Below are 14,295 nucleotides of genomic sequence, written 5' to 3'. Positions count from 1 at the left end.
GCACCTGCAGACGTAGGTGGAGAAGTCCACCACTGCGCAGGAGCAGGGAATAGTGCCGGTCATGCGTGCCACCCAGGCCGATACTGCATGGGTGGTGTCCGCTGTGGAGGCAATAGGTGCAATGTTGTCAGACATGGAGAGCAGAATGCAAGGCCTGGGGCTTTCCATGCAGGCGGCGTCCGTGGCCCAGGACATGGCTGCCCTCTCACAGGAAGCCATGAGCCAGAGCCAGCTGCAGATCGCAACAGCATTCAACAACGTGGCCCAATCTCAGCAGGCCATGGCCCAGTCTCAGCAAGCCATGGCCCAGTCTCAGCAGGCCATGGCCCAGTCTCAGCAGGCCATGGTGCAGTCCCAGCAGGCCATGACCCAGTCTCAGCAGGCCGTGGTGCAGTCCCAGCAGGCCATGGCCCAGTCTCTGCAGGCCATGGCGCAGTCCCAGCAGGCCATGGTGCAGTCCCAGCAGGCCATGGCCCAGTCTCTGCAGGCCATGGCGCAGTCCCAGCAGGCCATGGCCCAGTCTCTGCAGGCCATGGCGCAGTCCCAGCAGGCCATGGCCCAGTCTTTGCAGACCATGGCGCAGTCCCAGCAGGCCATGGCCCAGTCTCAGCAGGCCATGGTGCAGTCCCAGCAGGCCATGGTGCAGTCCCAGCAGGCCATGACCCAGTCTCAGCAGGCCATGGTGCAGTCCCAGCAGGCCATGGCCCAGTCCCAGCAGGCCATGGTGCAGTCCCAGCAGGCCATGGCCCAGTCCCAGCAGGCCATGGCCCAGTTTCAGCAGGCCATCGCTGAGGGCATCGGCGCCATTGCCCAGGTGCTGGCTGGCATTGCCCAGGCACAGACAGGGATGGCCAACTCCCGGAGCCCATGGCTGCAAACTTGCAGACGCTTGTTGATACCAGGGCAGGCCTCCAGGACTGGCAGCGCCAGGTGCCGGGGGTGTGTCGGGTGCTGGATCCATTCGCATCCCCGACCCATGGTGCGCCCCGGGGGCCATCAGGCACCCCGAGGGAGGAGGAGGCACTGAGGCCCTTCCACGTCCCCCTTCAGGGGAGGTCCCGGAACACCGTGATACCTCGGACTCCTCCCCCTTCTGTTCCAGGTGCATCTGGTGGGCAAAGGGCAGAACAGGCTGGCAGCACGCCATTCCGCTCGCCCGAGGCGCAGCCTGGCCCATCCAGGCCAGGCCGCCCCAGGAAACGCACGCCAAAGGGGACCGTAGTCACAGGGCAGGAATCACAGGAGTCCGCCTCTAGTTCTGCTGTACCATCTGGGGAACCACCTGGACGTAGTCATAGAGCCCATAAGGCCAAAAAATAAGACACTGAGTAAGTTGGCACGTGTGCAGGACACAGATTAGTTATAGGGGCTAGGGCACATGTGTGAACTGTTTGTAATTAAAATCACTTCCACACCAACAGAAGCTGCCTCTGTGTTCTGTCCAATGCATGCCGGGGTGGGGGGGAGGGGGGGGGGGGGGAGCACCAGTGTGTGTGAGGGGTGATAGGATGTTGAGCTCAGGTGAGTGTGCCCCCCCACCTCCCTGGGTTGCCCTCGCCATACCGTCCCCAGGCAAATGACGGGTCTGTGCGCTGCTGTGTCCAGGTCGCATGCAGGGATGGTCCAGGTGGAGGGTGTTACTGTGGCCATGAGTCAGATATTGTCTAACAATGTAGAACCCGGAGCTCATCGCAGAGTGGGTTGTCATCTTCCTCCACACAATGCAATAGTCCCGCTTCGACTGGCGTCCGTGTGAGCCCTGCCTGTTGTGCGGCAGGTTGATATGTAATGGAGGGGTGGTGTGCATACGGGTGGTCGGTGGTGGGCGGGGTGCGGGTGGTCGGTGGTGGGCGGGGTGTGGGTGGTGGGCGGGGTGCGGGTGGTGGGCGGGGTACGGGTGGTGCCGTACTGTGCTCTCCGTGCCCATGCTCAGCGAATCCCCCCACCCCTCCTAGTTGCGAACCGTGCGGCTATCAACTCGTCCCGTGCCCGCTGGCCCAGCCGGTATCGCTTGGCAGCCTCCCGTCCCTGTCCAGCTCGTCTGTCTTGTACATCTCGGGAGGCATGCCCTTAGTCGTGTTGCTCCTCCTCCTCCTTCTCCCCCACCTCTGCCTCCGGCACATCGCTCCTCTGCTGGGCTATATTGTGCAGGCCGCAGCAGACCACAATGATGCGGCCGACCCACTCCAACGGGTACTGGAGGGCCCCTCCAGAGCAGTCCAGGTCTGAAGCGCATCTTCAGCAGGCCAAAGCACCTCTTGACTACACCCCTGGTTGCACAATGGGCATCGTTGTAGCGGTTCTCCACATCGGTCTGTGGCCTCCGTATAGGCATCATCAGCCACGACCGCAATGGGTAGCCCATTGTCGCCCAGCAACCAGCCCCTCAGCTGGGGGGATGTCACTCGAACATGGCGGAGATGAACGATTGTGCCAATATGAATGAGTCATGCACACTGCCCGGGTATCGGGCGCAGACGTGCAAGATCTTCATGCGGTGGTCACAGACCACCTGAATGTTCATGGAGTAGTACTCCTTCCTGTTCATGAATATGGCCCTGTTATCCGCTGGTGGCCGCATGGCGACCTGCACCCCATCGATCGCCCCCTGGACCATGGGAATCCTGGCAACCGCGGCAAAGCCCGCTGCCTGGGCATCCTGGTGGGCAAGGTCCACAGGGAACTGAATGTACCAGTCCACAATGGCATACAGGGCATTCATTAGTGCATAGATGCACCTGTGCACCGACGTCTGGGAAATGCCAGACAGTTCCCCACTCGGTGACTGGAACAACCCCGTCGCGTGGAAGTTCAGGGCGACCGTCACCTTGACAGCCGCAGGTAGAGGGAGTCCTCCCCCAGTCCCACGCGATGCCAGGTGTGCCATCAGGTGGCAGATGTGGCCTACGATTTCCCGGCCCATCCAGAGTCTCCTCCTGCATGCTCGGTCCGTGAGGTCCTGATACGACGGGCAGCGCTGGTACACACGGGGCCTCATCGGGCGCCTCGGTCGGTGGCACCACCACCTCCTCCTCCTCCTCCTCCTCATCGTCCTGTCGGGCGATTCTCCAGCCTGGGTGGCTGCCACCTGCCCCTCTGCGGCACGCTCCTCTGTGGCAGCCTCCGCCTCCTCCCTGGCACGTCTCTGCTCCAGCTCCAGGGCAACATGTAGAAGAGCAGCCCCCGCCACGGCGGCCAACATCACTGGGTGATGGCCAAACATAACGGTCTGCAGGGAGTGGGGATAGACGACATATCACCATTGTACCCCCCTCTGCAACCAGGTGCCATGGACTGCATGGTCGCCACTGTTGCCAGCTGGCACCTGGCCAGGCAAGGCCCCCCCCCCACCAACCCTGGCACTCCCCTCCCCGGCACCCCCGATCCCCGGCACTCCCAGAAACTCCCCCCCCCCCAGGCAGCGACCCCGAAACCGTCATGCAACCCTGGCCCTGGGGGGCATCTGCCACCGACACCCACAACTCCAGCCACGGCCGAGCCGTCTCTTCTATGACGGCCAACCCAGCCGACCCCTACCTCCTCGATCGCCAGTGTCAGCCAGCACGACTGGTTGACGACTTTAAAACCTACTTTGATTTACATCCGGGCCGGAGATTTGCAGCAGGCCCGGGGACCAGCACGTCACACCGATTCTCACAAGTCTGCGAGGCGCACAGCGCAATTCCCGTCGGCGGGTTTTTCCGCGGGCCGGAGAATACCGCAGGCACTGTCAGAACAGAGGGGCGGTTTTCGCGGTGGGGGGGTCGGAGAATCCCGCTCTAGGTGTTTGTTGCTTGTCTTCATTCTTCTTAATAAAATGTATTACTTCATACTTCTCTGCTTTCAATTTTATTTTGTCATATGTCTGTCCATTTTACCAGTCCATGCCCTTCTTTAAAGTCTAACAATTATCCTTATTACTTAAGCATTTATAAGTGTTTAATAAAGACATGGGGGGTGGGATTCTTCCCTACCCGGCGTGAACCACTCTGGCGTCGGGCCTCCCGGAAGGTGCGGAGGATGGGCGCTGAAGGGCCTCCGCCGGCCGGCGTGAGTTGGCGTATGCGCGGGAGCGCTAGCACGAGCGCAGGGGGGTTCTTCTCTGCGCCGGCCATGGCGGAGGTTGACAGCAGCTGGTGTGCATGGAAAGAGTGCCCCCACGGCACAGGCCCGCCCGCGGATCGGTGGGCCCTGATCGCGGGCCAGGCCACCTTGTGGGCACCCCCCCGGGTCCAGATCCCCCCGCTCCCCCCTGAGGACTCTACAGGCCGTCCGTAGAGCCAGGTCCTGCCGGTACGGACCTGGTTTGATTCACGCCAGCAGGACCAGCCGCAAACGGGCGGCCGCTCAGCCCATCGGCCGGAGAATCGTCGGGGTTGCCACTGTCAGCGGTCGCCGATTGGCGCGCGCGATTCCTGCCCCCGCCGAAACCCCGGCGCCGGAGAATTTGGCTGCCGGCGGCGGGGCAGGATTCACGCCATCTCCTGGCGATTCTCTGAACCGGCAGGGGGGTGGAGAAACCCGCCCAGGGAGTCCACACCGAAAAAAATAGAAACAATGTTTAATTTACATAAACGATAAGCACACTACACCAACCAGCCTGCTGACTCGGTGCCTTACTGGCCAACTTTATATACAGTGGGTAATATCACATCCCTAGCTGGGGAGCTCGTACTCCACAAGGAGCATGAGGAAGACAAGCATTCCCACCCCAGATATTACAATGCTAATATTACAGTGTCCCACCCTGGATATTACAGTGCCGATATTACAGTGTCCCACCCCGGATATTACAGTGCCGATATTACAATGTCCCACCCCGGATATTACAGTGCTGATATTACAGTCTCCCACCCCGGATATTACAGTGCTGATATTACAGTGTCACACCCCGGATATTACAGTGCTGATATTACAGTGTCCCACCCCGGATATTACAGTGCTGATATTACAGTGTCCCACCCCGGATATTACAGTGCCAATATTACAGTGTCCCACCCCGGATATTACAGTGCCAATATTACAGTGTCCCAACCCGGATATTACAGTGCATATATTACAGTGTCCCACCCCGGATATTACAGTGCCAATATTACAGTGTCCCACCCCGGATATTACAGTGCCAATATTACAGTGTCCCAACCCGGATATTACAGTGCTGATATTACAGTGTCCCACCCTGGATATTACAGTGCCAATATTACAGTGTCCCACCCCGGATATTACAGTGCCAATATTACAGTGTCCCAACCCGGATATTACAGTGCATATATTACAGTGTCCCACCCCGGATATTACAGCGCCGATATTACAATGTCCCACCCCGGATATTACAGTGCCAATATTACAGTGTCCCACCCCGGATATTACAGTGCTGATATTACAGTGTCCCACCCCGGATATTACAGTGCCGATATTAGTGTCCCACCCCAGATATTACAGTGCCAATATTACAGTGTCCCACCCCGGATATTACAGTGCCAATATTACAGTGTCCCACCCCGGATATTACAGTGCCAATATTACAGTCTCCCACCCCAGATATTACAGTGCTGATATTACAGTGTCCCACCCCGGATATTACAGTGCTGATATTACAGTGTCCCACCCCGGATATTACAGTGCTGATGCTACAGTGTCCCACCCCGGATATTACAGTGCTGATATTACAGTGTCCCACGCCATGTGCCGATATTACAGTGTCCCACCCCGGATATTACAATGCTAATATTACAGTGTCCCATCCCGGATATTACAGTGCTGATATTACAGTGTCCCACGCCATGTGCCGATATTACAGTGTCCCATCCCGGATATTACAGTGCTGATATTACAGTGTCCCACCCTGGATATTACAGTGCCGATATTACAGTGTCCTCTGCAAACTTTAAAATTTCACTCTCTATACGAAAGTCCAGCAGGTCTTTCATATATAACTAACACTGACCTCTGGGAGTACCACTGCACGCTTGCTTTCGAAATAGCTATTCACCACTACTCTTGGGTGAAATTCTCCGACCCCCAGCAGGGTCGGAGAATCGCCTGGGGCCGCCGAAAATCCGGCCCCAGCCGTGGCAGAGATTCTCCGCCACCCGGGAAGTGGCGGCGGCGGAATCTCGCCACTCCGATCAGCGAGGCCCCTGCAGTGATTCTCCGGCCCGGATGGGCCGAAATCCCGCCGCTGGGAGGCCTCTCCCGCCGCCGAAGTTTTAACCACCTCTGGAACGGCGTGCTCAGCGGCGCGAGCAGGTCCTGGGGGGTGCGGGGGGGGCGATCAGACCCCGGGGGGTGCCCCCACGGTGGCCAGGCCTGCGATCGGGGCTCCCCCGCTCAGACTCCGGGCCAGGCCGCCACAGCCTCCGCCATGGCAGAAGCGGAAGAGAAACCCACATCGCGCATGCGCCGACCGGCGAAAGCCTTTCGGCCAGCCCTGCTGCCGGGGGCGCCGGTTTTTTGCGCCAGTCTTCTGGTGCCAACCGCTCCGGCGCGGGGCTGGCCCCCAAAGGTGGGGAGAATTCCCCACCTTTGGGGAGGCCCGATCCCTGAGTGGTTGGCGCCACTCCCCTACGCCGGGACCCTCCGTCACGCCGGGTAGGGGAGAATCCAGCCCCTTATTTTCTATTCCAACAGCCATGCGGCCATCGTCCATTTAATTCCATGGAATTCAATTTTTCTCACGAATCCATATGCAATATTTTGTCAAATACCTTTTGAATATCTATCACCGCATTTTCCTTATCAAATCTTTCCATTATTTCAAAGAGTGCAGGAGAGCATACCTAAAAATGCAGGTCAACCTGATGAAGTGACATGGCAAGACTACATGCATGATAAATAGTGGAGGTTTATAGTGTGACCCAGAAGCAGAACAGTAAGGAATAAGTGTAATTACTTTGGAATGTCTGGGACCTGTAATTGGCTTTTAGGATGTTTGAAAATAAAAGAGTTCACACCAATTGTAATTTTCTTGAATAATAATACTAAATACTGGTCCATGTGACCTGGAAGTAGTGCTAACAGGAATGAAGTTAACATATTAAAGTGAGCGGCCAGACACAAAGGAGAGCTGCAGAAGAGGGGAGAACAGACAAGGGGCATTTACAAGGAGCCAGGAAGCCAAGGTCAGAGTTTGGGTGGGGATTGTAAAGTGGACAATTTTACTGTTGCTGCTTCAGTTTTGCCAGAGCCAACCAGTCTCTTTAACAGAGTTTATTCAAGTGGTCAGATAACGGGTTCTCTGGGGAAACTGCCATCAAGATCATTGTGAACCTAAAGAAGATTCCGCAGGAGTGAGCCATTCAGGTGACAACACAAATATCCCATCCTCAGTAATGGAGAGCCCATCAAGTCACTGCAAACGACTAAGCTGAAGAATTTACAACCATTGTCAGTCAGAAGTGCTGAGTGGATGATCCATCATCACCTCCTCCTGAAGACCCAGAATCACAAATGCCTGTCTTCAGCCAATTCAGTTCACTCCAGATGTGGCACTGTGGTTAGCACTGCTGCCTCACAGTTCCAGGGACCGAGGTTCAAATACTGTATGGAGTGTGCACTTTCTCCCTGTGTGTGCATGGGTTTCCTCCGGGTGCTCTGGTTTCCTCCCACAGCCCAAAGATGTGCAGGTTAGGTGGACTGGCCGTGCTAAATTGCCCCTTAGTGTCCAAAAGGTTAGGTGGGGTTACTGGGATAGGGTGGAGTATTGGGCTTAAGTAGGGTGCTCTTTCCAAGGGCCAGTGCAGATTTGATGGGCTGAATGGCCTGCTTCTGCACTGTAAATTCTATGATTCTACAATGTAAATTCTTTATCAAGAAACAGCTGAAGGTACTGGATACAGAAACATTGAAATCAATGGCTATCAGAGAAAACTCTCCAGTAGCTGGAGTCATACTCAGCACAAAGGAAGAAGATTGCGGTTGTTGGAGGTCAGTCATCTCAATCGCAGGGCACCACTTCAGTTCCTCAGGGTAGGTCCAACCATCTATATCTGTTTCATCAATGACCTTCATTCCCTCATAAGTGGGGATGTTTACAGTGTTCAGTACCATTTGCAACACCCCAGATGCTGAAGCAGTCTGTATCCGCATTCACCCAAGAGCTGGACAACATTCAGGCCTGATGATAAGTGCCCATCAGACCATAAAATGTTGGAGCAGAAGTAGGCCACTCAGCCTGTCGAGTCATGAGATCATGGCTGATCTGATAGTCCTCAGCTCCACTTTCCTGCCTTATGCCCCTAACTCTTAATTCCTTTGCTGATTAAAAATCTGTCTATGTCAGCCTTGAATCTACTTAATGACCCAATATCTGCAACTCTCTGCACTAAAGAATTCCACAGATTTACTACCCTCTGAGTGAAGATATTCCTCTTCATCTCGATCGTAAATGGACAACCCCACAATTAAAGTTTGCACCACGTAAGTGCTAGATAGAAAGAGAGAATCCAACCAGAGAGAATCCAACCAGCTGCCCTGGACATTCAACCACATTACTATCATTGAGGTCCTCACCATCAAGATCTTGGGGATTTACTATTGACCAAAAATTTAGCTGAATCAGACCAATCATATAAATACTGTGGCCGCAAGAGCAGGTCAGAGGCTAGAAATTGTGTATTAAGTAACTTGCATCCTTGATTAAGATAGTAATTGGGGTGATATTGTTTAGGTTATGAAAATGATTAAATATTCTGTCTGGGCATATACGATATTTGAGCTTGATGGTGACAAATGTACTCAGAAAGATACAAACCAGGAGTAGGCCATTCAGCCCCTCATGCCTGCTCAGCCATTTAATAAGTTTGTGGCTGATTTTTTAAAAATTCATTTACATGATATTGTGTTGCTGGCAAGACCAGCATTTATTGCCCATCCCCAGTTGCCCATCAAAAGGTAGTGGTGAGCTGCCTTCTTGAACCACTGCAGTCTCTGATGTATAGGTAGGTACACCCACAGTGCTGTTCACCTCACTGATTGCTCACAGTGTGTTCTGTTGGAGAGTCTGGGGGATCTCATGGAGTTTTTGTACCTTGAATGAAACGAAATACACGTTGAAAGGTTCGATTGGGAGGTTTTACACATAATGGCAGCCATTTGTCACTTATTTCAAGGAATTGGTCACCTTCAAAAGCTGGTGGGGTGGCTTTTGGGCATGGCTTATTTATTTATATTTTTGTATATATATTCTTAAAATGTTCAATTCTAATATTTTTTTCAAAAGATGATGAGTGACTTATTCATAGAATTTACAGTGCAGAAGGAGGCCATTCATCCCATCAAGTCTGCACTGGCTCTTGGCAAGAGCACCCTACCCAAGCCCCTACTTCCACCCTATCCCCATAACCCAGAAACCCCACCTATCACTAAGGGGCAATTTATCATGGCCAATCCACCGAACCTGCACATCTTTGGACTGTGGGAGGAAACCGGAGCACCCGGAGGAAACCCACGCACACACGGGGAGAACGTGCAGACTCCACACAGACAGTGACCCAGCGGGGAACCGAACCTGGGACCCTGGCGCTGTGAAGCATTTGCGCTATCCACAATGCTACCGTGCTTGGAGGGGAACCTCCAGGTGGTGATGTTCCCAGGTATCTGCTGCTCTTGTCCTTCTAGATATCAGCAGTCGTGGGTCTGGAACATGCTGCCTAAGGAAACTTGATGAGTTCCTCCAGTGCATCTTAAAGATGTACACACTGCTGTCACTGTTCATTGGTGGTGAGGGATTGAATGTTTGTGGAAAGGGTAACAATCAAGCAGGCTTCTTTGTCCTCGATGGTGTCGAGCTTCTTCAGTGTTGTTGGAGCTGTATTCAACCAGGCAAGTGGAAAGTATTCCTGGCTTGTTCCTTGTAAATGGTGGACAGGCTTTGGAGGGTCAGGAGGTGAGTTACGATCTGATAGTTACCTCAAATCTGCATTCCGCCTACCCTGATAATCTATCGTCCTCTTGCTAACCAAGAATCTATCCACCTCTACCTTAAAAATATTCAAAGACTCTGCTTCCTCCACCTTTTCAGGAAGAGAGTTAGAACAGAGAACATTCAGTGCAGAAGGAGGCCATTCGGCCCATCAAGTGTGCACCAACCCACAAGCCCTCAATCCCACCCTATCCCAGTAGCCCAGTAACCCCTCCTAACCATTTTTGGTCATTAAGGGCAATTTATCATGGCCAATCCACCTAACCTTCACGTCTTTGGACTGTGGGAGGTAACCGGAGCACCCGGAGGAAACCCATACAGACACGGGGAGAACGTGCAGACTCCGCAGTGACCCAGCGGGTAATTGAACCTGGGACCCTGGCACTGTGAAGCCACAGTTCTAGCCACGTGCTACTGTGCTGCCCAAAGATATTCAACATTCTGAGTGAAAAAAAGTCACCTCATCTCCAGTTTAAATGGACAACCCCTTATTTTTAAACAGTGACACCTAGTTCTAGATTGTCTCACATGAGGAAACATCCTCTCTACATCCACCCTGTCAAGACCTCTCATAAACATAAATGTTTCAATCAAATCACCTCTGATACTTCTAGACTCCAGTAGATACAAACCTAGCCTGTTCAACCCTTCCTCATAAGATAATCCACCCATTCCAGGTAGAAGTCTGGTAAACCTTCTATGAACTGCTTCCAACACATTTACATCCTTCCTCAAATAAGGCAACCAATACTGTACACTGTGCTCCAGATGTGGTCTCACTAGTGATCTGTACAAGTGAAGCATAACCTCCCTACTGTTGTATTCATTTTCCTTGCAATAAATGATAACATTCTATTAGCATTCCTAATTACTTTCTGTATCTGCCTACTAGCTTTTTGTAATTTATTCACGAGGATACTCCGATCCCTCTGGACCTCAGTGTTCTGCAATCTCTCACCATTTAGATAGTATGCTTTTTTATTCATCCTGCCAAAACTGACAATTTCGCATTTTCCTACGTTATACTCCATTTGCCAGATCTTTGCCCACTCACATAACCTCTGTCACCTTTTTTGTCATCTCCTTATGTGCTCTTCACAACTTACTTTCCTACCTATCTTTGTGTCATCAACAAATTTGACGACCATTCTTTTAATCCCTTCATCCAAATTATTTATATAAATTGTAAATAGTTGAAGGCCCAGCACTGATCCCCATGGTACACCACTCATTACATCTTTCCAAGCTGAAAAATACCCATTTTGGCCTACTCTTTGCTTCCTGTTACCCAACCAATTTTCTATCCATGCCAATATGTTACCCTGATAAATTGAGGGTTTTATTTTCTGCAATAACTTTTGATGTGGCACTTTATCAAATGCCTTCTGGAAATTTAAGTACAGTGCATCCACCAGTTCCCCTTTATCCACAGCATAGGTTACTTTGTCAAAGAACTTCAATAAGTTGGTTAAACATGATTTCCCTTTCACTAAACCATGTTGACTGTACCTGATTAGCTTGAACATATCCAAGCACCCTGCTATAACTTCTTTAATAATAGCTTCTAACATTTTCCCAATGACAAAGGCGTTAGGTTAACTGTCTATAGTTACCATCCTTCAGTCTTCCTCCCTTTTTGAAAATAAAGTTAGTTTGCTCCTGTCCAATCTAATGCTACTTTTCTCAATTTAGAGAGTTTGTGGAATATTAAAACCAATGCATCAATTATCCCACTAGATATTTATTTTAAGACCCAACAATGAAGTCCATCAGGTCCCAACCTCTTCAGCCTGCAGCTCCAACAATTTACTCAGCACCACTTCTCTGGTGACTGTAATTTTCCTCAGTTCCTCTCTCCCTTCCATTTCCCAACCTATAGGGATGTTACTTGTATCCTTAATAGTGAAGACTGATTAAAATACCTGTTCAATTCATCTGCCGTCTCCTTGTTTTCCATTATCAATTATTCAGACTCACTTTCTTTAGGAGCCGCAAGCAGTTAAAGTTTGGCAAACAAATAGGTTAAAATTCCAGCAATAATTAATTTTCACAGAGAATCAACAGCTTCTCAACTGGATAATCAAAATAATTCGTGAGTATGGATTTCCTTTACAACCCTTACAAAAAAGAATGATCTCCTGAGAATCAATGGTATCATGCTGTAGGAAATAGGTGGAAGATAATTGGGATTACTGACATTATTGCAGCCTCTGATATTTCCTGCTGCTTTCAATGCTAGAAGAGGAACTTAACAAATCTTTTTCCTAAATTGGACGAAAGATCTTGGGCACAATTCTCCACTCCCCAGGCCGGGTGGGAGAATCGGGGGAGGGCCGCTCTGGCACCCCCCGCGATTCCACCCCCCCCCCCCCCCCCCCCCCCCCCCCCCCCCACCAAATGGCACCACGGCCGTGCTCAGGAGGGGACTGGCCCACGATCGGTGCCCACCGATTGTCGGGCCGGTGTCTCTAAGAGACGCACTCTTTCCCCTCTGCAAGATCAAGCTGCCACGTCTTGCGGGGCAGCGGAGGGGAAGACGGCAACCGCGCATGCGCGGGTTGGCACCGGCCAACCTGCTCATGCGCAGCTCACGTCACTAAGGCGCCACCGGCCGCGTCATTATCGGTGTGCCGCCTTGACACCAGCGTCAAGGCCCGGCGGCCGAGTTCCACGAAACGCCGCTCCTAGCCCCCCCGGGTGGGGGAGAATAGCGGGCGAGGAGCGGCCTCCAACGCCGTCGTGAAACACTCCGGGTTTCACGACGGCATCGGCCGTTGCGGAGAATTCCGCCCCTTGGGTGTAATTCAATGGAAAAAAGATCTATGCCTGGTTTGGGGCACGGTTAGCAGGATGTTTCTCAGCGGCTGCAGCTTCATCGGCACTTTGCTGGGTTTTTTTGGCCTCGGGCCTTAGTGACCCAAACAAAAGGTCAGATGGGGTTATTAGGTCACGGGGATAGCATGGAAGTGAGGGCTTAACTGAATGGCCTCTTTCTGCACTATATGTTCTATGTTCTATTGGACTTTGAATGGTATGACACAGTCTGGACATACTTCATATCATTCGTGGAGGTGAAATTCTGAAATGCTTGAATAATTCCATCATTCATATAAAAGTTAGTGTTCAGGTATCTTCAGCCTGTTCTAGCTCTGAGGACACAAAAAAACAATTATTTTAAATTGAGTACCACAAGTACTCTTTTATCATCTACGTCTGGTAGGGTCACCCACCCCCTCTCCGCCCTCCCCCCACTCCCAACCCTGCTCCCCCGATTACTTTTTCCAGGTCTTGTGACCCGATCAGCCGATCATCCCTTAAAGGGTCCAGATATCACATCACCTCCCCTCTAGGTCCTTTTGTACAATGATAACTAGAGTCCCTAATAAATTTCATATTGAACCCATTCACCCAGTCCAGAAGACCAGAAGACAGAGGAGCACAATTAGGCAACTCGGCCCATCGAGTCTGCTCCGTCATTCAATAATGGATTTAGTCTCTCTGGCGGTTTCTTCTTCCTGACAGAGCGGTGTAACTCCACCAACTTGGGTGCTTCTGCTGGGAGACTTTCTGCAGAAATTGCTGCACCTGGTTGGTGGGATTTTCTAATCCCCCGAGCCGAGTCGGTGAATTGCCGGCTTGGGGGGGGGGCACGATTCACGCGAAGCCACTCCGACTCCGGTGACCGGAGAATGGCCGCCATTGTCGTCGGCACAGCGCCTGTCGGGGGCCGCTTATCGTGGCCCTTCTGGCAATTCTGCACACGGGATGGGCCGAGTGGCTGCCGAGATAGGCCAAGTCCCGCCGGCGCCGTTCACATGTGGTCCTACCCGGCAGGATCTTGGCGTCCACCTTGCGAGGGGGGGATCTGGTTGGGGGGAGGGGGCTTCCGACCCTGGTGGGGGCCTCCACCATGGCTAGGCCCGGGATCGGGGGCTACCAATCGGTGGGCCGGCTTCTCCTGGTGTGGGCCTTTTTACTCTGCGCAGGGCCCCTATAGCTCTACGCCACGTTGCGTCGGGGCAGGCGCAGAGAAGCCAACCAGCGTGCCTGCGCGAATTCGCACCGGCTGCAGCTCGCATGCGCAGACCCGCAGCGCCCGTTTGACATGGTATCGGCAGCTAGAGCTGCATGTGTCGCTCCAGTGCTACGTTGGCCCTTGTAGGGCACAGGGTCGCTGCTCCTGGGGGTCTGTTGACCCTGTCGTAAAACGGATCAGAGAATCGCACACAGTAAATAATTGAATAATCTTTATTTTTAGTTGCAAGGAATGAGGGATACCGCCTGGTATCTCCTCAGGTACTGGCAACTCGGCCTCATCCACCTTTGTGGTGACAGCAGGCTCTCCTGTCACAGATTGACTCAGTACTTCACTA

The 14,295-nt window shown here is 52.5% G+C and overlaps 1 protein-coding gene across 1 annotated transcript in view; it reads left to right on the top strand.

Annotated features, from left to right (window-relative positions):
* Positions 1–14,295, top strand: part of clstn2a (calsyntenin 2a) — a 757,260-nt gene that overhangs the window by 698,977 nt on the left and 43,988 nt on the right. The gene's annotated exons all lie outside the window — the stretch shown is intronic.

This window comes from Scyliorhinus canicula, chromosome 13 (assembly GCF_902713615.1).
Source record: "Scyliorhinus canicula chromosome 13, sScyCan1.1, whole genome shotgun sequence".
Taxonomy (NCBI): domain Eukaryota; kingdom Metazoa; phylum Chordata; class Chondrichthyes; order Carcharhiniformes; family Scyliorhinidae; genus Scyliorhinus; species Scyliorhinus canicula.
Note: the sequence above shows the minus strand (reverse complement) of the source record. Positions and strands in the feature narration are given on the sequence as shown.